Here is a 21,964-nt window from a genome sequence, read left to right as displayed (position 1 = left end):
GGACATTTCAATGATATAATCCCTTTCTGTCCAGATCTTTCTCGCCCACTCATATCAACATACACGCTACCCTGGTACAGGGATAAGCAGCTGGTTGACAGCCAGTATTCAGATGGTTGGATCATTTCCGGAGTGGGCAATGTCCGGGAAGTGGGCTCGAAAGTATTCCTCCGGCATAGTGGTCACCTGGGACCCGGTGCCAATCAAAAAGTGGATGCTTTGTCCGTTAAACTCGGCACAGGCAGTAGGTCTTTCAGAAGCAATATATTTAGAGTCTTCATCTCTTCTTTCAGGTCTGTTTAGCCTCATAGTGTGCTACTCAATCGTGTTAGTTTCATGAATGCCCCACTTCACCTTCTTCCCTGAGGTGAACAATTCTGGGAGATGTGTCTTCGTCCACCACAAGTCATGCATCCCACCCCACATGCTTCCGGTGGGTGTCAGGTTCATAGCTGCTAACTGCAAAGAGGAATATATTCTGGCTCCGACTTCTCCTGATTCGGAGCCACAGGACCCGGCACCATGGTGTTCCTCTAATACTGCATAATTCTTCTCTTATGTCCTGGATCTCATGTCTAAGCGCCCAGGCCTAGCTGGCTCTGTATATGGCAATTCCGAAACTGTTACTTCATGGCTCTGGACCATAACTGCTAGAACAGGGGCATCCTCTCATTCCTGTTCTCTCGCCTCTGCCCCAACTTCCAGGACGCTCATATTGGTGATAAAGCATAGGTGTTCCTTCAGGGCCTTTCTCAACCTGTGTGTGTGAACTTGTCCTTAAACCAAACTTTGGATTAAGCAATCAATCCTGCAGGTATCAGATGCTCACAAAATGAGATGCATTTGAGATGCAAACATGTACTCACCAGTCCTTTAAAAGAAAATGTTTTTATTCAGAAAAACATGTTTAAAGGTGGCTGCAGAGAGGGAAGGAGCACATGTGCGGGACAACAATCTTTTCACGTTTTCCTGCGCTTCAACGACAGTCATGCAACACGCAGACAAGGTCAAGGCAGAAGGAAACCAACTTATCTATTTATTCTCTGGGTGTGAATATAGGAAAGGGGTGATATGAACAAAGAGTAATTTAGGAATGACAGGGTAATTACAGAGCACAATATTCAATATACAACAATATCATAGTTGTTATCAACACACTATAACTCTTGAAGAGAATTTTAACTAGTTACATATATATCCCATTTCTTATTACAGCAATGTCCAGAGTCCTAAGGGTATAACCACCATACTATAACTCTTGAAGAGGATTTTCCTAGTTATTATTATTATTTATTTATATATCACCATTGATTCCATGGTGCTGTACATGAGAAGGGGTCACAAATTACAGATATCACTTAGAGTAAGCAAACTAACAATTACAGACTGATACGGGGGGACGAGGACCCTGCCCTTGCGGGCTTACATTCTACAGGATGGTGGGGAAGGAGACAATAGGTTGAGGGTTGTAGGAGCTCTGGTGTTGGTAAGGCGGTAGCTTCGATAGTGGTGCAGAGGCAATGGGATCAGTGCAGGTTGTAGGCTTTCATGAAGAGATGGGTTTTCAGGTTCCATCTGAAGGATCCGAATGTGGTTGATAGTCGGACATGTTGGGACAAAGAATTCCAGAGGATGGGGGATATTCGTGAGAAGTCTTGGAGGTGGTTAGGTGAGGAGCGAATAAGTGCGGAGGAGAGGAGGTCTTGGGAGGATCGGAGGGAAGATATCGGGAGATTAGTTCAGAGGAATATGGAGGAGAAAGGTTATGAATGGCTTTGTACGTTAGTATTAGAAATTTGAACTGGATACTCTGCGTGCCTGGGAACCAGTGAAGAGATTTGTAGAGGGGAAGAAGCGGAGGAGTAGCGAAGAGAGAGATGAATTAGTCGGGCAGCAGGGTTAAGGATGGACTGGAGAGGTGCAAGGGTGTTAGCAGGGAGTCCACAGAAAAGGATGTTTCAGTAGTCAAGGCGAGAGATGATGAGGGCATGCACAAGCATTTTGTAGATTGACGGTTAAGGAAAGGACAAATACTGGAGATATTTTTGAGTTGGAGGCAACAGGAGGTGGAAAGAGCTTGGATGTGTGGTTTAAAGGACAGGGCAGAGTCAAGGGTTACACCGAGGCAGCGGACTCCCGGTACAGGGGAAAACGTGATGTCATTAATTGCAATAGATAGGTCAGGTAAGGAAGATCTATGAGATGGAGGAAAGATGATGAGTTCAGATTTGAACACATTGAGTTTGAGGAAGCGAGAGGAGAAGAAGGAGGATATGGCTGACACCCCGAGATTCTGGACAGCAGAGAGGTGTCGTTTGGGCCAGAAAGGTAGATCTGAGTGTCATCAGCATAAAGGTGGTACTGGAATCCATGGAACTTTATGAGTTGTCCCAGGCCAAGTGTATAGATTGAGAAGAGTAGGGGTCCTAGAATCGAGCCTTGAGGGACAGCAGCAGAGAGAGGATGGGATGAGGAGGTAGTGTGGGAGTGGGAGACGCTGAATGTGCATTTGGAAAGGTATGAGGAGATCCAGGACAGGGCAAGGTCTTTGATGCCAAAGGAGGAGAGGATCTGTAGTAGGAGGCAGTGGTCAACTTTGTCGAAAGCAGAGGACAGGTCTAGAAGGAGGAGTACAGAGTATTGTCCATTAGCTTTGGCTGTAAGTAGGTCGTTAGTAATTTTGGTCAGGGATGTCTCAGTTGAGTGATGGGGGCTGAAACTATATTGTTGATTGTCAAAGAGCAAGTTAGATGAGAGGTGGGAGGAAAATTCAACGTGGACGTGCTGCTGAAGGAGTTTGGAAGCGAATGGGAGCAGTGATATTGGGCGATAGCTGCATATAGCTGTTGGATCGAGGGTTGGCTTTTTAAGGATAGGCTTGATTGTGGCATGTTTGAAAGCAGGAGGGAAGGTCCCAGAAGTTAGTGATAGGTTGAAGAGATGGGTTAGGGATGGGATACGAGTGGTGGTTAGGTTGAGGAGGAGGTGGGATGGGATTGGGTCGAGCGCACAGGTGGTGAGGTGCGATTTGGAGAGGATACAATTAAGCCCCCCTTCAGTGATGTTGGATAGGGAGGTTATGGGGTTTGGGCATTGGTCTGGTATACAAAGGGGTCCTCAGCAGAGATGAGGGAAGTTGGAGAGGGCAGTGGGGGGCGGAGGAGGGAGTTAAAGGTTTTGAATAACCGTTTGGGGTTGTAGGATAGGGAAGATACGAGGGTTGTGAAGTAGGCCTGTTTAGCAGAGGTGAGAGCAGACTTAAAAGCGTGTGTTGCCTGTTTGAATGCAGTGAAGTCGTCTTGCAAATGTGTTTTCTTCCAACACCGCTCTGCAACCCTGGCCACTTGCCAGAGCTTTTTAGTGGTGTTATTGTGCCAGGGTTGTCTATTGATACATCCCACTCTGCCATGAACGAGAGGGGCACTGTAGCTGGTGCGAGAGTGGCATTGTAGAAAGCAGTGGCACTGTCTGTGTCGTGGAGTGAGGATATGGATGTCAGTGGTAGGATAGAGTCAGAGAGTGTGTGCGTGTCTAGGTGTGCAAGGTTTCTGCGGGGGTGCGCATGTTGCTGGACATGGGTGACCGGTGAGGACAGGGATGAGCAGATGGTGGTAGGATAGAGGGAGAGAGGAGGTGGTGAAGTTAGATAGAGAGCAGAGACGGGTAAAGACCAGGTCTAGTGTATGTCTGTCTGTGTGGGTGGCTGCGGAGGACCACTGAGTAAGTCCAAAAGATGAAGTAAGGGACAGAAATTTGGAGGCTGTTGACTGAAGGATATCAGTGGCGATGTTGAAGTCACCTATGATGAATGTGGAGGGGTGTGGGTGAAGTGGAGGCTGCCGTACACCGCGCAGCAGGGGAGGCAGTGTCAGAGGGTGTTAGCCATGTTTCCATGAGGCTGAGGAAGGCAAGCTTGTGAGAGAGAAAAAGCTCATGAAGCTTATTGCAGATTGAGCAGGCATTCCAGAGTGCTCCAAAGAGAGAGAGCAGGGGGGTGGGAGTCAGGGACACGGGTTTTATGTTTTAAAGATTGCGGTAGTTCATATTAGATAGGGAGCGGTAGGAGGGGGTAGTAACGGGAGGTATGAGCTGTGGGGGTCCAGGGTTGGGAGATATGTCACCAGCAGTGAGGATTGGCAGAGAAAGGGAGAGCAGGTGGGAGAAGGAGAGTGACCAGCTTGTTTTATGCTTTATTAGGACAGATTTGAGGTTGAGGAGCAGGTCAGCAGAGGAGGACAGGTGGGTAGGTAAGAGGGAAGGGGAGATGATTATTTGGTTAGAGGGTGCTGGGGTTTGTGGATAGCGAAGGAGAGGATTAGTGGAGCAAACACTGTAAGTGCATATGTGAATATGGTGAAGAAATCAGATAGGTTAATAGAAAAGCTAGGTCCAAGTAATAAGAAGTGCTTATTCAGCAGACATAAACAAAAGAGACAGATACATAGAGTGATGTCCTGACTCTTGCCGTGACTAACTGCCGTTGAAATAACTGCACTTCACGATACTTTAGCTGCCGTGATACTTTGCTGCCGGGAGACGCGTGCCTGATCCGCACGCGTGACCCCCTATAACGCTACTAAATTTATAGGATTAAGTAGAGGATCAGGTGAGATGGATTGTGGGACCTTATTTGGGATAAATTAGCAATTGGCCAACACACCGGGGAGGTTACATGATCAAAGGCACTGGGCCTGGCTACAACCATATACTGTAACACCTTGCACCAGATAATATCTCCTGTGAGCCCAGCATGGATGTACAGCAGTAAGTATTGAATACAATGCAACAAATGAATTTAGCAAACATTCAGCAGGCACAGTTATATACTATTAAAGGAACTGTTGCAGGATGATAAGCAGCAGATGACAGCAAGCAGAGATTGTACCATTAAAGGAATTGTTGCAGGATGATAAGCAGCAGATGACAGCAAGCAGAGATTGTACCATTAAAGGAATTGTTGCAGGATGATAAGCAGCAGATGACAGAAAGCAGATTGTACTATTAAAAGAATTGTTGCAGGATGATAAGCAGCAGATGACAGCAAGCAGAGATTGTACCTGTGTGAAGAGAAGAGAAGGATGTAAATATCCGGTCATTGAAATAACTGCACTTAATGATACTTTAGCTGCCGGGAGACGCATGCCTAGTTACGTATATCCCGTTCCTTATGACAGCAATGTCCACAGTCCTAAGGGTATAAGTATAAAGTTTCACTTTATATAGTAGGCTCTAGCGGGGAGTCTCCAGTTCTTCCCGCTAAGGCTTCTTTCACACTTCCGTCGGTCGGGGTGCGTCATAATGCAGCAAATTGACGTATCGACAGACGTTGTGAAAATAGAGTAACACGTGTGTAACGCATCCAGTTTTATGACGGATGTGTCGAATGGGTTCCGCCAGAATTTTCAGGTATAAATTTCTGGAGAGAGAGAGAGAGAGAGAAATCCTTCCAGGCATGCTCAGAATAGAAAAACGCAATACGTCGCTGGATTTCTGCTTTTCACAGGCAACAACGCATCCAGCGTCCATAGGCTGCCATTATAGCCAGCGACGTATGCCACAGGATGCGTCGTTGCACGTTTATACGACGTTGACAAAAACCATTTCATTGAACGTTTTTTCCAGACCACGGACCGCTTTTTTCTGACGGATCTAGTGCACGACGGATGAAACGGATGGCCATCCGTCACAATCCGTCGCTAATACAAGTCTATGGGAAAAAACAGGATCCTACAGAAAAATCTGCAGCATCCTGTTTTTTCAAAACTCGATGGATTTCGACGGGAGGAAAAATATGGACGTGTGAAAGAGGCCTAAGCCGCAAGTCCTTTTGACAAAGTCAATCAATGCTCTCTGTGCCTCTCTCACTCTGGACAGTCCCCACCCGGTCTATAGCAGCAGCCCCAACTGACCCCTGTTCCGTATGTCAGTATCAGAAGTAACAACCCAACTCACTTGTGCCTCAGGTCTGGTCTTCGGGCCTTGACCAGCGTCGGCTGGATTCCAGAAATTGTCTGGCGCCACCTGCATTCTGCTTTCACGTGTGCCACAGCCTGCTGGTTCATGCTCCCTGCCAAAGCTTGGCTCCTCGGTGTCAGTGTCTTCGTCGGCACACATCCTGACTGTCCCTTCTCCTGGCTCCAAATTTGCTCCTGTTTCGGCACGCTGGCTTCTGGTACCAAGGAACTGCGTCATCAGGGTCACCTCACCTGGTCCTTTATCTAGACTTTTCCTCCCTGCAACACTTCCTCTGTCCTCTCGTTCTGCATGGTTCTGTCTGAACAGTAGATAGCAGTCTTTAATCACAAAAGGTGCAAACCATTGGGAAATCTCATCCTTCATTGTACAGGCTGGGACACTTACGTAATCACAAATGTCAGTGATTGGCTACAAAGGACATAATACCACAGAAGAAAAGGTAACAAATGGTGATGGCCACCAATATATTGGAGCAGGAGTTAACAATTACAGTCATGGACAAAAATTTTGAGAATGAGACAAATATTAATTTTTCCAAAGTCTACTGCTTCATTTTTTCTAATGGCAATTTGCATATACTCCTGAATGTCAGAGTGATCAGCTTAACAGCAATTACTGTACTTGCAAAGTCAATATTTGCCCAGAAAATGAACTTTAACCCCTTTCTGACATCGGACGTACTATCCCGTCCATGTGGGGTGGGCCCCTATGACCATGGACGGGATAGTACGTCCAGCGCGATCGGCGGCGCTCACGGGGGGAGCGCGGCCGATCGCGGCCGGGTGTCAGCTGCCTATCGCAGCTGACATCCGGCACTATGTGCCAGGAGCGGTCACGGACCGCCTCCGGCACATTAACCCCTGGCACACCGCGATCAAAGATGATCACGATGTGCCGGCGGTGCAGGGAAGCACCGCGCAGGGAGGGGGCTCCCTGCGGGCTTCCCTGAGCCCCCCGCAGCAACGCGATGTGATCGCGTTGCTGCCAGGGTCTTACCTCCCTCCCTCCCTGCTCGAGCCCCGGATCCAAGATGGCCGCGGATCCGGGTCCTGCAGGGAGGGAGGTGGCTTCACAGAGCCTGCTCAGAGCAGGCACTGTGAAGCCTGCAGTGCTGCATGTCAGATCAGTGATCTGACAGAGTGCTGTGCACACTGTCAGATCACTGATCTGTGATGTCCCCCCCTGGGACAAAGTAAAAAAGTTAAAAAAAAAATTTTCAAATGTGTAAAAAAAAATTAAAAAAAATATTCCAAAATAATGAAAAAAAAAAAAATATTATTCCCATAAATACATTTCTTTATCTAAATAAAAAAAAAAAAACAATAAAAGTACACATATCTAGTATCGCCGCGTCCGTAACGACCCGACCTATAAAACTGGCCCACTAGTTAACCCCTTCAGTAAACACCGTAAGAAAAAAAAAAAACGAGGCAAAAAACAACGCTTTATTATCATACCGCCGAACAAAAAGTGGAATAACACGCGATCAAAAAGACAGATATAAATAACCATGGTACCGCTGAAAACGTCATCTTGTCCCGCAAAAAACGAGCCACCATACAGCATCATCAGCAAAAAAATAAAAAAGTTATAGTCCTGAGAATAAAGCGATGCCAAAATAATTATTTTTTCTATAAAATAGTTTTTATCGTATAAAAGCGCCAAAACATAAAAAAATGATATAAATGAGGTGTCGCTGTAATCGTACTGACCCGAAGAATAAAACTGCTTTATCAATTTTACCAAACGCGGAACGGTATAAACGCCTCCCCCAAAAGAAATTCATGAATAGCTGGTTTTTGGTCATTCTGCCTCACAAAAATCGGAATAAAAAGCGATCAAAAAATGTCACGTGCCCGAAAATGTTACCAATAAAAACGTCAACTCGTCCCGCAAAAAACAAGACCTCACATGACTCTGTGGACCAAAATATAGAAAAATTATAGCTCTCAAAATGTGGTAACGCAAAAAATATTTTTTGCAATAAAAAGCGTCTTTCAGTGTGTGACGGCTGCCAATCATAAAAATCCGCTAAAAAACCCGCTATAAAAGTAAATCAAACCCCCCTTCATCACCCCCTTAGTTAGGGAAAAATTAAAAAAAATGTATTTATTTCCATTTTCCCATTAGGGCTAGGGTTAGAGTTAGGGCTAGGGTTATGGCTAGGGTTAGGGCTAGGGTTAGGGCTAGGGTTAGGGTTAGGGCTAGGGCTAGGGTTAGGGCTAGGGTTAGGGTTAGGGCTAGGGTTAGGGCTAGGGTTAGGGTTAGGGCTAGGGTTAGGGCTAGGGTTAGGGCTAGGGCTAGGGTTAGGGCTAGGGTTAGGGCTAGTGTTAGGGCTAGGGTTAGGATTAGGGTTAGGGCTAGGGTTAGGGCTAGGGCTACAGTTTGGGTTGGGGCTAAAGTTACAGTTAGGGTTTAGATTACATTTACGGTTGGGAATAGGGTTGGGATTAGGGTTAGGGGTGTGTCTGGGTTAGAGGTGTGGTTAGGGTTACTGTTGGGATTAGGGTTAGGGATGTGTTTGGATTAGGGTTTCAGTTATAATTGGGGAGTTTCCACTGTTTCGGCACATCAGGGGCTCTCCAAACGCGACATGGCGACCGATCTCAATTCCAGCCAATTCTGCGTTGAAAAAGTAAAACAGTGCTTCTTCCCTTCCGAGCTCTCCTGTGTGCCCAAACAGGGGTTTACCCCAACATATGGAGTATCAGCGTACTCAGGACAAATAGGACAACAACTTTTCGGTCCAATTTCTCCTGTTACCCTTGGGAAAATACAAAACTCGGGGCTAAAACATATTTTTTGTGGGAAAAAAAAAGATTTTTTATTTTCACGGCTCTGCGTTATAGTAACATAGTAACATAGTTAGTAAGGCCGAAAAAAGACATTTGTCCATCCAGTTCAGCCTATATTCCATCATAATAAGTACCCAGATCTACGTCCTTCTACAGAACCTAATAATTGTATGATACAATATTGTTCTGCTCCAGGAAGACATCCAGGCCTCTCTTGAACCCCTCGACTGAGTTCGCCATCACCACCTCCTCAGGCAAGCAATTCCAGATTCTCACTGCCCTAACAGTAAAGAATCCTCTTCTATGTTGGTGGAAAAACCTTCTCTCCTCCAGACGCAAAGAATGCCCCCTTGTGCCCGTCACCTTCCTTGGTATAAACAGATCCTCAGCGAGATATTTGTATTGTCCCCTTATATACTTATACATGGTTATTAGATCGCCCCTCAGTCGTCTTTTTTCTAGACTAAATAATCCTAATTTCGCTAATCTATCTGGGTATTGTAGTTCTCCCATCCCCTTTATTAATTTTGTTGCCCTCCTTTGTACTCTCTCTAGTTCCATTATATCCTTCCTGAGCACCGGTGCCCAAAACTGGACACAGTACTCCATGTGCGGTCTAACTAGGGATTTGTACAGAGGCAGTATAATGCTCTCATCATGTGTATCCAGACCTCTTTTAATGCACCCCATGATCCTGTTTGCCTTGGCAGCTGCTGCCTGGCACTGGCTGCTCCAGGTAAGTTTATCATTAACTAGGATCCCCAAGTCCTTCTCCCTGTCAGATTTACCCAGTGGTTTCCCGTTCAGTGTGTAATGGTGATATTGATTCCCTCTTCCCATGTGTATAACCTTACATTTATCATTGTTAAACCTCATCTGCCACCTTTCAGCCCAAGTTTCCAACTTATCCAGATCCATCTGTAGCAGAATACTATCTTCTCTTGTATTAACTGCTTTACATAGTTTTGTATCATCTGCAAATATCGATATTTTACTGTGTAAACCTTCTACCAGATCATTAATGAATATGTTGAAGAGAACAGGTCCCAATACTGACCCCTGCGGTACCCCACTGGTCACAGCGACCCAGTTAGAGACTATACCATTTATAACCACCCTCTGCTTTCTATCACTAAGCCAGTTACTAACCCATTTACACACATTTTCCCCCAGACCAAGCATTCTCATTTTGTGTACCAACCTCTTGTGCGGCACGGTATCAAACGCTTTGGAAAAATCGAGATATACCACGTCCAATGACTCACCGTGGTCCAGTCTATAGCTTACCTCTTCATAAAAACTGATTAGATTGGTTTGACAGGAGCGATTTCTCATAAACCCATGCTGATATGGAGTTAAACAGTTATTCTCATTGAGATAATCCAGAATAACATCCCTCAGAAACCCTTCAAATATTTTACCAACAATAGAGGTTAGACTTACTGGCCTATAATTTCCAGGTTCACTTTTAGAGCCCTTTTTGAATATTGGCACCACATTTGCTATGCGCCAGTCCTGCGGAACAGACCCTGTCGCTATAGAGTCACTAAAAATAAGAAATAATGGTTTATCTATTACATTACTTAGTTCTCTTAGTACTCGTGGGTGTATGCCATCCGGACCGGGAGATTTATCTATTTTAATCTTATTTAGCCGGTTTCGCACCTCTTCTTGGGTTAGATTGGTGACCCTTAATATAGGGTTTTCATTGTTTCTTGGGATTTCACCTAGCATTTCATTTTCCACCGTGAATACCGTGGAGAAGAAGGTGTTATAAACTGTAGTGAAACACTTGGGGGTTCAAAGTTCTCACAACACATCTAGATTAGTTCCCTGGGGGTCTAGTTTCCAATTTGGGGTCACTTGTGGGGGGTTTCTACTGTTTAGGTACATTAGGGGTTCTGCAAACGCAATGTGACGTCTGCAGACCATTCCATCTAAGTCTGCATTCCAAATGGCGCTCCTTCCCTTCCGAGCTCTGCCATGCGCTCAAACGGTGGTTTCCCCCAACATACGGGGTATCAGCGTACTCAGGACAAATTGGACAACAACTTTTGGGGTCGAATTTCTCCTCTTACCCTCTGGAAAATACAAAACTGGGGGCTAAAAAATAATTTTGGGGGGAAAGATTTTTTTTTTTAATTTTCACGGCTCTGCGTTACAAACTGTAGTGAAACACTTGGGGGTTCAAAGCTATCACAACACATCTAGATGAGTTCCTTAGGGGGTCTAGTTTCCAAAATGGTGTCACTTGTGGGAGGTTTCTACTGTTTAGGTACATTAGGGGCTCTGCAAATGCAATGTGACACCTGCAGACCATTCCATCTAAGTCCTCATTCCAAATGGAGCTCCTTCCCTTCAGAGCCCTCCCATGCGCCCAAACAGTGGTTCCCCCCCACATATGGGGTATCAGCGCACTCAGGACAAATTGGACAACAAATTGTGGGGTCGAATTTCTCCTGTTACCCTCGGGAAAATACAAAACTGGGGGCTAAAAAATTATTTTTGTGGGAAAAAATTTTTGTTTTATTTTTACGGCTCTCCATTATAAACTTCTGTGAAGCCCTTGGTGGGTCAAAGCGCTCAGCACACATCTAGATAAGTTCCTAAGGGGGTCTACTTTCCAAAATGGTGTCACTTGTGGGGGGTTTCTACTGTTTAGGTACATTAGGGGCTCTGCAAACGCAATGTGACCCCTGCAGACCATTCCATCTAAGTCTGCTTTCAAATGGCACTCCTTCCCTTCTGAGCCCTCCCATGTGCCCAAACAGTGGTTCCCCCCACATATGGTGTATCATCGCACTCAGGATAAATTTGGCAACAAATTTTGGGGTCCAATTTCTCCTGTTACCCTCAAGAAAATACAAAACTGGGGGCTAAAAAAATAATTTTTGTGGGAAAAAAATTTTGTTTTATTTTTACGGCTCTGCATTATAAACTTCTGTGAAGCACTTGGTGGGTCAAAGTGCTCACCACACCTCTAGATAAGTTCTTTAGGGGGTCTACTTTCCAAAATGGTGTCATTTGTGGGGGGCTTCAATGTTTAGGCACATCAGTGGCTCTTCAAACGCAACATGGCGTTCTATCTCAATTCCTGTCAATTTTGCTTTGAAAAGTCAAACGGCGCTCCTTCCCTTCCGAGCTCTCCCATCCGCCCAAACAGTGGTTTACCCCCACATATGGGGTATCAGCGTACTCAGGACAAATTGTACAACAACTTTTGGGGTCCAATTTCTTCTCTTACCCTTGGGAAAATAAAAAATTGGGGGCGAAAAGATAATTTTTGTGAAAAAATATGATTTTTTATTTTTACGGTTCTACATTATAAACTTCTGTGAAGCACTTGGTGGGTCAAAGTGCTCCCCACACCTCTAGATAAGTTCCTTAGGGGGTCTACTTTCCAAAATGGTGTCACTTGTGGGGGGTTTCAATGTTTAGCCACATCAGGGGCTCTCCAAACGAAACATGGCGTCCCATCTCAATTCCAGTCAATTTTGCATTGAAAAGTCAAATGGCACTCCTTCGCTTCCGAGCTCTGCCATGCGCCCAAACAGTGGTTTACCCCCACATGTGGGGTATTGGCATACTCAGGACAAATTGTACAACAATGTTTGGGGTCCATTTTCTCCTGTTACCCTTGGTAAAATAAAACAAATTGGAGCTGAATTAAATTTTTTGTGAAAAAAAGTTAAATGTTCATTTTTATTTAAACATTCAAAAAATTCCTGTGAAGCACCAGAAGGGTTAATAAACTTCTTGAATATGGTTTTGAGCACCTTGAGGGGTTTAGTTTTTAGAATGGTGTCACACTTGGGTATTTTCTATCATATAGACCCCTCAAAATGACTTCAAATGAGATGTGGTCCCTAAAATAAAATGGTGTTGTAGAAATGAGAAATTGTTGGTCAACTTTTAACCCTTATAACTCCCTAACAAAAAAAAATTTTGGTTCCAAAATTGTGCTGATGTAAAGTAGACATGTGGGAAATGTTACTTATTAAGTATTTTGTGTGACATATCTCTGTGATTTAATTGCATAAAAATTAAAAGTTGGAAAATTGCGAAATTTTCATAATTTTCGCCAAATTTCCGTTTTTTTCACAAATAAACGCAGGTACTATCAAAGAATTTTTACCATTGTCATGAAGTACAATATGTCACGAGAAAACATTGTCAGAATCACCAGGATCCATTGAAGCGTTCCAGAGTTATAACCTCATAAAGGGACAGTGGTCAGAATTGTAAAAATTGGCCCGGTCATTAACGTGCAAACCACCCTTGGGGGTAAAGGGGTTAACCCCCAAAACACATTTCAACATCATTGCAGTCCTGCCTTTAAAAGGAGCAGCTAACATCGTTTTACTGATTGATCCATTAACACAGGTGTGGGTGTTGATGAGGACAGGGCTGGCGATCAATCAGTCATGATTAAGTAAGAATGACATCACTGGACACTTTAAAAGGAGGCTGGTGCTTGGTATCATTGTTTCTCTTCAGTTATTCATGGTTATCTCTAAAGAAACACGTGCAGCCATCATTGCACTGCACAAAAATGGCCTAACAGGGAAGAGTATCGCAGCTACAAAGATTGCACCTCAGTCAACAATCTATCGCATCATCAAGAACTTCATGGAGAGAGCTTCCATTGTTGTCAAAAGGCTCCAGGGCGCCCAAGAAAGACGAGCAAGCGCCAGGACTGTATCTTAAAACTGTTTCAGCTGCGGGATCGGACTACCAGCAGTGCCGAGCTTGCTCAGGAATGGCAGCAGGCTGGTGTGAGTGCTTCTGCACGCACTGTGAGGTGGAGACTCTTTGAGCAAGGCCTGGTTTCAAGGAGGGCAGCAAAGAAGCCACTTCTCTCCAGAAAAAACATCAGGGACCGACTGATATTCTGCAAAAGGTACAGGGAGTGGACTGCTGAGGACTGGGGCAAAGTCATTTTCTCTGATGAATTCCCTTTTCGATTGTTTGGGACATCTGGAAAACAGCTTATTCGGAGAAGAAGAGGTGAGCGCTACCACCAGTCTTGTCTCATGCCAACTGTAAAGCATCCTGAAACCATTCATGTGTGGGGTTGCTTCTCAGCCAAGGGAATCGGCTCACTCACAGTCTTGCCTAAAAACACAGCCATGAATAAAGAATGGTACCAGAATGTCCTCCAAGAGCAACTTCTCCCAACCGTCCAAGAGCAGTTTGGCGCCCAACAATGCCTTTACCAGCATGATGGAGCACCTTGCCATAAAGCAAAGGTGATAACTAAATGTCTCATGGAACAAAACATAGAGATTTTGGGTCCATGGCCTGGAAACTCCCCAGATCTTAATCCCATTGAGAACTTGTGGTCAATCATCAAGAGACGGGTGGACAAACAAAAACCAACAAATTCTGGCAAAATGCAAGCATTGATTATGCAAGAATGGACTGCTATCAGTCAGGATTTGGTCCAGAAGTTGATTGAGAGCATGCCAGGGAGAATTGCAGAGGTCTTGAAGAAGAAGGGTCAACACTGCAAATATTGACTTGCTGCATTAACTCATTCTAACTGTCAATATAACCTATTGGTACTCATAATATGATTGCAATTATATTTCTGTATGTGATATAAACATCAGACAAACACTAATAAAAACCAGAGGGCAGCAGATCATGTGAAAATATAATTTTGGTGTCATTCTCAAAAATTTTGGCCATGACTGTAAGTCTTCAGGTCCCATTAGTTTCAGCTGCAGATAACCAATGTGCTATTCTTTACATGCATGTAGGAGATTTGAAGCTTTGTATGAGAAAAACAAAACCTTGCCCACTGCACAGATATATTGACAGATTAATCAGGGCAGAATTTTTAACCTTTTAAATCATAAAAAGGTATTGAGGTATTGATGAGTTACAATTTGTTTTGCCAGAGTACAAATCTGGAATTTATGAGGCATAATTTTATATGTTTTAGATTGTGCTATTTTTCACAGTTGGTTTATTTCTATTCTGCATAAAGCCTTGGAGATTTCATTAAATAGACCCCAAGGGGCATTGTGTGTTCAGTCATGATAATAATTAGAAAATGTTTTTGTTCATTAAACAAAAGGACATTTAAATTAAGAGCAATTACCATACAGTGACTATAAACTGTCACTGAAATTTAAGCTCCAACAGACCCAAAACCATTAGTGAAACCCAGATCCTTTAACAGTAAGTCTTTTTCTTAGGGTTCATTCGTTTGACATGTATGGCTCACTCAGCTGGAGATACATTGATCATAGTTCAACCTAACAAATCCATTTAAAGAATATAACATTTGCCAGGCCACATCAAAACCTGTTTTTTTTAGGCACTAGCAAGTTGTATTATTATTCTAATTACTGATAGTAAAGATTAGAAACCTTTTATAAAAGTAGGTTTAACTCATGGAGATGGGTTTCTCCAGAACTGGACAGATATAAGAAGCCAATCAGCTAAAAAATACCCATAATCACAGATTTCTTTTAACCCCTTAGCGACCGCCGATACGCCTTTTAACGGCGGCCGCTAAGGGTACTTAAACCACAGCGCCGTTAACTAACGGCGCTGTGGAAAAAGTAAATAGCGCCCCCCAGAGTCGGATTTTCTCCGGGGTCTCGGCTGCCGGGGGTAGCCGAGACCCCAGAGAACATGATTCGGGGTTTTTTTTACCGACCCCGCATTTGCGATCGCCGGTAATTAACTGTTTACCGGCGATCGCAAAAAAAAAACAAAAACGCGATTTCTTTTTAATTTCTCTGTCCTCCGATGTGATCGCACATCAGAGGACAGAGAAAAGGGGTCCCCGATCGCCCCCCGATACTCACCTGTCTCCCCCGGTGCTCCTCGTGGCTCCCGATGGGCGCCGCCATCTTCAAAACGGCGGGCGCATGCGCAGTGCGCCCGCCGGCCGGCCCCGGGAGAATCTTTGGGGTCTTGGCTACCGGGGGTAGCCGAAACCCCAAAGAGCATGATCGGGGTCGGTTTTACCGACCCCCGTTTTGCGATCGCCGGTAATTAACTGTTTACCGGCGACCGCAAAAAAAAAAAGCAAAGTGTAATTCTCTGTCCTCAGGACAAAGAAATAGGGGGATTCGGGGACCCTATTATACTTACCGGTGTCCCTGGGTCCTCCTGCTGCTCCTCCTGGCCGCCGGCATCTTCTGGGGAAAAGAAAATGGCGGGCGCATGCGCAGTGCGCCCGCCATCTGTTTCCATCTGCCGGCCGGCAGGAGAAGAGCCGTTGGGGCTAAAATTAGGGTTAGGGCTAGGGTTAGGGCTAGGGTTAGGGTTAGGGCTAGGGTTAGGGTTAGGGCTAGGGTTAGGGTTAGGGCTAGGTTTAGGGTTAGGGTTAGGGCTAGGGTTAGGGCTAGGGTTAGGGTTAGGGTTAGGGCTAGGGTTAGGGTTAGGGCTAGGTTTAGGGTTAGGGCTAGGATTAGGGCTAGGGTTAGGGTTGGGGCTAAATTTAGGGCTAGGGTTAGGGCTAAATTTAGAGTTAGGGTTGGGGATAAATTTAGGGTTAGGGTTGGGGCTAAATTTAGGGTTAGGGATGGCACTAAATTTAGGGTTAGGCTTCTTTCATACTTACGTCGGTACGGGGCCGTCACAATACATCGGCCCGACATACCGACGCACGTTGTGAAAATTGTGCACAACGTGGGCAGCGGATCTAGTTTTTCAACGCATCCGCTGCCCAATCTATGTCCTGGGGAGGAGGGGGCGGAGTTACGGTCAGAAATGGCGGATGCGACGTACAAAAAAACATTACATTGAATTTTTTTTGTGCTGACGGTCCGCCAAAACACTGATCCAGTGCACGACGGACGCGACGTGTGGTCATCCGTTACGATCCGTCGGCAATACAAGTCTACGGGCAAAAAATGCATCCTGCGGGCACATTTGCAGGATCCGTTTCTTGTCCAAAACGACGGATTGCGACGGATGCCAAACGACGCAAGTGTGAAAGTAGCCTTAGGGCTAGGGTTAGGGTTGGGGCTAAAGTTAGGGCTAGGGTTGGGGCTAGGGTTGGGGCTAAGGTTAGGGTTAGAGTTGGGTTAAGGGTTAGGGTTTGGATTAGGGTTGGTATTAGGGTTAGGGTTGGCATTAGGGTTACGCTTGGGATTAGGGTTAGGTTTGGGATTAGGGTTAAGGTTAGGGTTGTGATTAGGGGTGTATTGGGATTAGGGTTAGGTTTGAGGTTAGGGTTGAGATTAGGATTAGGGGTGTGTTGGATTTAGGGTTTTGATTAGGGTTATGGTTAGGGTTGACATTAGGGTTGTTTTGGGGTAAGGGTTGTGATTATCGTTAGGGTTAGTGATTACGATTATGGATCAGGTTGGGATTAGGGTTAGGGGTGTGTTGGGGTTAGGGTTGGAGCTAGAATTGGGGGGTTTCCACTGTTTAGGTACATCAGGGGGTCTCCAAACACGACAGCCAATTTTGCGCTCAAAAAGTCAAATGGTGCTCCCTCCCTTCTGAGCTCTGCCGTGCGCCCAAACAGTAGGTTACCCCAACATATGGGGCATCAGGGTACTCGGGATAAATTGGACAACAACTTCTGGGGTCCAATTTCTCCTGTTACCCTTGTGAAAATAAAAACTTGGGGGCTACAATATCTTTTCTGTGGAAAAAAAATATTTTTTATTTTCACGACTCTGCATTCTAAACTTCTGTGAAGCACTTGAGCATTCAAAGTTCTCACCACACATCTAGATAAGTTCCTTGGGGGTCTAGTTTCCAAAATAGGGTCACTTGTGGGGGGTTACTACTGTTTAGGTACATCAGGGGCTCTGCAATCGCAACATAACGCCCACAGACCATTCTATCAAAGTCTGCATTCCAAAACGGCGCTCCTTCCCTTCCGAGCTCTGCCGTGCGCCCAAACAGTGGTTTACCCCCACATATGGCACATCAGCGTACTCGGGATAAATTGGACAACAACTATTGCAGTCCAATTTCTCCTGTTACCCTTGTGAAAATAAAAACTTGGGGGCTACAATATCTTTTTTGTGGAAAAAAAAATATTTTTTATTTTCACGACTCTGCATTCTAAACTTCTGTGAAGCACTTGGGCATTCAAAGTTCTCACCACACATCTAGATAAGTTCCTTGGGGGGTCTAGTTTCCAAAATGTGGTCACTTGTGGAGAATTTCTACTGGTTAGGTACATCAGGGGCTCTGCAAACGCAACATAACGCCCGCAGACCATTCTATCAAAGTCTGCATTCCAAAACAGCGCTCCTTCCTTCCGAGCTCTGCCGTGCGCCCAAACAGTGGTTTACCCCCACATATGGGGTACCAGCATACTCAGGACAAATTGGACAACAACTTTTGGGGTCCAATTTCTCTTGTTTCCTTGTGAAAATAAAAACTTGGGGGCTACAATATCTTTTTTGTGGAAAAAAAATATTTTTTATTTTCACGACTCTAAACTTCTGTGAAGCACTTGGGCATTCAAAGTTCTCACCACACATCTAGATAAGTTCCATGGGGGGTTTAGTTTCCAAAATGGGGTCACTTGTGGGGGATTTCTACTGTTTAGGCACATCAGGGGCTCTCCAAACGCGACATGGCGTCCGATCTCAATTCCAGACAATTCTACATTGAAAAAGTAAAACGGCACTCCTTCTCTTCCAAGCTCTGCGGTGCGCCCAAACAGTGGTTTACCCCCACATATTGGGTATCGACGTACTCAGGAGAAATCGCACAACTTTTATGGTCTAATTTCTCCTGTTACCCTTGTGAAAATAAAAATTTGGGGGCAAAAAGATCATTTTTGTAGAAAAAAATGCGATTTTTTTATTTTCACGGCTCTACGTTATAAATGTCTGTGAAGCACATGGGGGTTCAAAGTGCTCACCACACATCTAGATAAGTTCCTTAAGGGGTCTAGTTTCCAAAATGGTGTCACTTGTGGGGAGTTTCCACTGTTTAGGCACATCAGGGGCTCTCTAAACGTGACATGGCGTCCGATCTCAATTCCAGCCAATTCTGCATTGAAAAAGTCACTTCCAAGTTCTGCGGTGCGCCCAAAAAGTGGTTTACCCCCACATATGGGGTATTGGCGTATTCAGGAGAAATTGCGTAACAAAACTTATGGTTACATTTCTGTTTTTACACATGTGAAAATAAAAAAAATGGTTCTGAATTCAAATGTTTGCAAAAAAAAGTTAAATGTTCATTTTTTCCTTCCACATTGTTTCAGTTCATGTGAAGCAGGTAAAGGGTTAATAAACTTCTTGAATGTGGTTTTGAGAACCTTGAGGGGTGTAGTTTTTAGAATGGTGTCACACTTCGTTATTTTCTATCATATAGACCCCTCAAAATGACTTCAAATGTGATGTGGTCCCTAAAAAAAAATGGTGTTGTAAAAATTAGAAATTGCTGGTCAACTTTTAACCCTTATAACTCCCTAACAAAAAAAAATTTTGTTTCCAAAATTGTGCTGATGTAAAGCAGACATGTGGGAAATGTTATTTATTAACTATTTTTCTTGACATATCTCTCTGATTTAAGGGCATACAAATACAAAGTTTGAAAATTGCAAAATTTTAAAAATTTTCGCCATATTTCCGTTTTTTTCATAAATAATCGCAAGTAATATCAAAGAAATGTTACCACTAACATGAAGTACAATATGTCACGAAAAAACAGTCTCAGAATCAGCAGGATCCGTTGAAGCGTTCCAGAGTTATAACCTCATAAAGTGACAGTGGTCAGAATTGTAAAAATTGACTCGGTCATTAAGTACCAAATTGGCTCTGTCACTAAGGGGTTAAACTTGTTTCAGCATTAATCTTTCATATAGTGAAATTGCAAATCAAAGATTTGTAATCTTATCCATCTAGCCTCTACTAAACCCAGCATGAATGCCTACTGCCCTTCACAATACACAAAGAATTGCCACCTCCTGTAAAATACAGGTTGCACCATATGCAGAGTATATATGTAAAGTTCTCTAATAACGGTAGAATTACATTCGGTATATAACACCCCAGGAAGCCAGATGTTACAGTGGTATTGCCTTTCTCACGGGGAGGGTGATGCCATGCCTGGAAGCGAGGAAGGATCCCTTTAACAGGTAACATGAACACACAACACTGTTCTGACTCCAGGCCAGAAGGGGAAGCTCAAAACCTGGTTTCAGGATAACTTCTCTATATATTCTGGCTGGAGGAGGAGTTAGGAGTTCAGTTGAGAGGAGAGCTGGAGCCGTGCAGACACGTGGTTCTGCAGCTCCTGACAAGGCAGTCTGTGAGAGACTGTGAGGGGAGCAGAGGCTCTAGAATCAGCACTAGAAACCTTAAGGCCGAAATTCCGAGGTTGTGGAGATAACTCAGTAGCGTAGCTACCGGGGGGGGGGGGGGGCAGAGGGGGCCATCGCCCCAGGCCCTGCACTCTGAGGGAGCCAACTGGGAGCTATGCTACTGTAACTGCCTATAGGGGGTGAGTGCTGCCTTATATACAGGATCTGCCTATGGGGGAGTGCTGCCTTATTCTACAGTATCTGCCTGTAGGGGGAGTGCTGCCTTATATACAGGATCTGCCTATGGGGGGGCGTGCTGCCTTATTCTACAGTATCTGCTTATAGGGGGAGTGCTGCCTTATATACAGGATCTGCCTATAGGGGGGTAGAGCTGCCTAATATACAGGATCTGCCTATAAGGGGGAGTGCTGCCTTATACACAGGATCTGCCTATGGGGGGAGTGCTGCCTTATTCTACAGTATCTGCCTATAAGGGGGAGTGTTGTCTTATATACAGGATCTGCCTATAGGGGGGAGTGCTGCCTTATATACAGGATCTGCCTATAGGGGGGAGTGCTGCCTTATTCTACTGGATCTGCCTATAGGGGGAGTGCTGCCTTATTCTGCAGTATCTGCCTATAGGGGGGGAGTGCTGCCTTATTCTACAGTATCTGCCTATAGGGGGGAGTGCGGCCTTATTTTACAGTATCTGCCTATGGGGGGAGTGCTGCCTTATTCTACGGTATCTGCCTATAGGGGGGAGTGCTGCCTTATTCTACAGTATCTGCCTATAAGGGGGGAGTGCTGCCTTATTCTACAGTATCTGCCTATAGGGGGAATGCTGCCTTATTCTACAGACTCTGCCTATGGGGGGAGTGCTGCCTTATTCTACAGGATCTGCCTATGGGGGTGCTGCCTTATTCTACAGGATCTGCCTATGGGGGGAGTGCTGCCTTATATACAGGATCTGCCTATAGGGGGAGTGCTGCCTTATTCTACAGGATCTGCCTATGGGGCGAGTGCTGCCTTATTTTACATGATCTGCCTATGGGGGAGTGCTGTCTTATTCTACAGGATCTGCCTATGGGGGGAGTGCTGCCTTATTCTACAGGATCTGCCTATGGGGAGGAGTGCTGCCTTATTCTACAGGATCTGCCTATGGGGGGGAGTGCTGCCTTATTCTTTAGGATCTGCCTATGGGGAAGAGTGTTGCCTTATTTTACAGGATCTGCCTTTTTGGGGGTGCTGCCTTATTCTACAGGATCTGCCTATGCAGGGTGCTGCATTATTCTACAGGATCTGCCTATGGGGGGTGCTGCCTTATACTACAGGGTTTGCCTATGGGGGGTGCTGCTTTAAACTACAGGGTCTGCCTATAGGGGTGCTGCTTTGTGCTATATTGAGGACTATCTGGCACATTATACCATATGGAGGTTATCTATGGGGCCATCATACAGTGTGGGGATTACAGTGTTGGAGCCATCAAACAGTTTGAAGGCTACTAAGGGGTCAGTATACTGTGTGGGTGGTACTATACAGTTAGGGAGCATTATGCTGTGTATAGGGGAGCTGTACAGGGGTGAGACTCAGGATATTATTAAATGTGAAGTGGGCACATATTGTAATAGGGGAACTCAGGTTACTGTGACTATCAAAGAGGCACACAGAGGGCATTATTACTTTCTAGGGGGCAAAATGTGGGCTCTGTTTTCTAGGGCACTTGCACCCGGCATTACTATATTATAGAGGGGTGCTTTAGAATTTAGAGGGTACAGAGAACCACAGAGTAGGTGCAGTAATAGGGTCACATATGGCAGCAGAGGCTCAGTATTAGGGTATCAGGTGGAGAAATAGGGACACATACGGCAGCAGCGGCTCAGTATTGGGATATCAGGTGTAGTAAAAGGGACACATACGGCAGCAGGGGCTCAGTATTGGAGTATCAGCAGGATGA

The 21,964-nt window shown here is 45.0% G+C and overlaps 1 long non-coding RNA gene across 1 annotated transcript in view; it reads right to left on the bottom strand.

Annotated features, from left to right (window-relative positions):
* LOC138643616 (uncharacterized) overlaps positions 1-21,964 on the bottom strand; it is a 51,127-nt gene that overhangs the window by 7,045 nt on the left and 22,118 nt on the right. The window contains exon 2 of the long non-coding RNA XR_011314215.1: positions 5,953-6,274. This is a non-coding gene — a long non-coding RNA (uncharacterized lncRNA). The remainder of the gene's footprint in view (positions 1-5,952; positions 6,275-21,964) is intronic.

The sequence above is a fragment of the Ranitomeya imitator genome, chromosome 6 (assembly GCF_032444005.1).
Source record: "Ranitomeya imitator isolate aRanImi1 chromosome 6, aRanImi1.pri, whole genome shotgun sequence".
NCBI lineage: Eukaryota > Metazoa > Chordata > Amphibia > Anura > Dendrobatidae > Ranitomeya > Ranitomeya imitator.
Note: the sequence above shows the minus strand (reverse complement) of the source record. Positions and strands in the feature narration are given on the sequence as shown.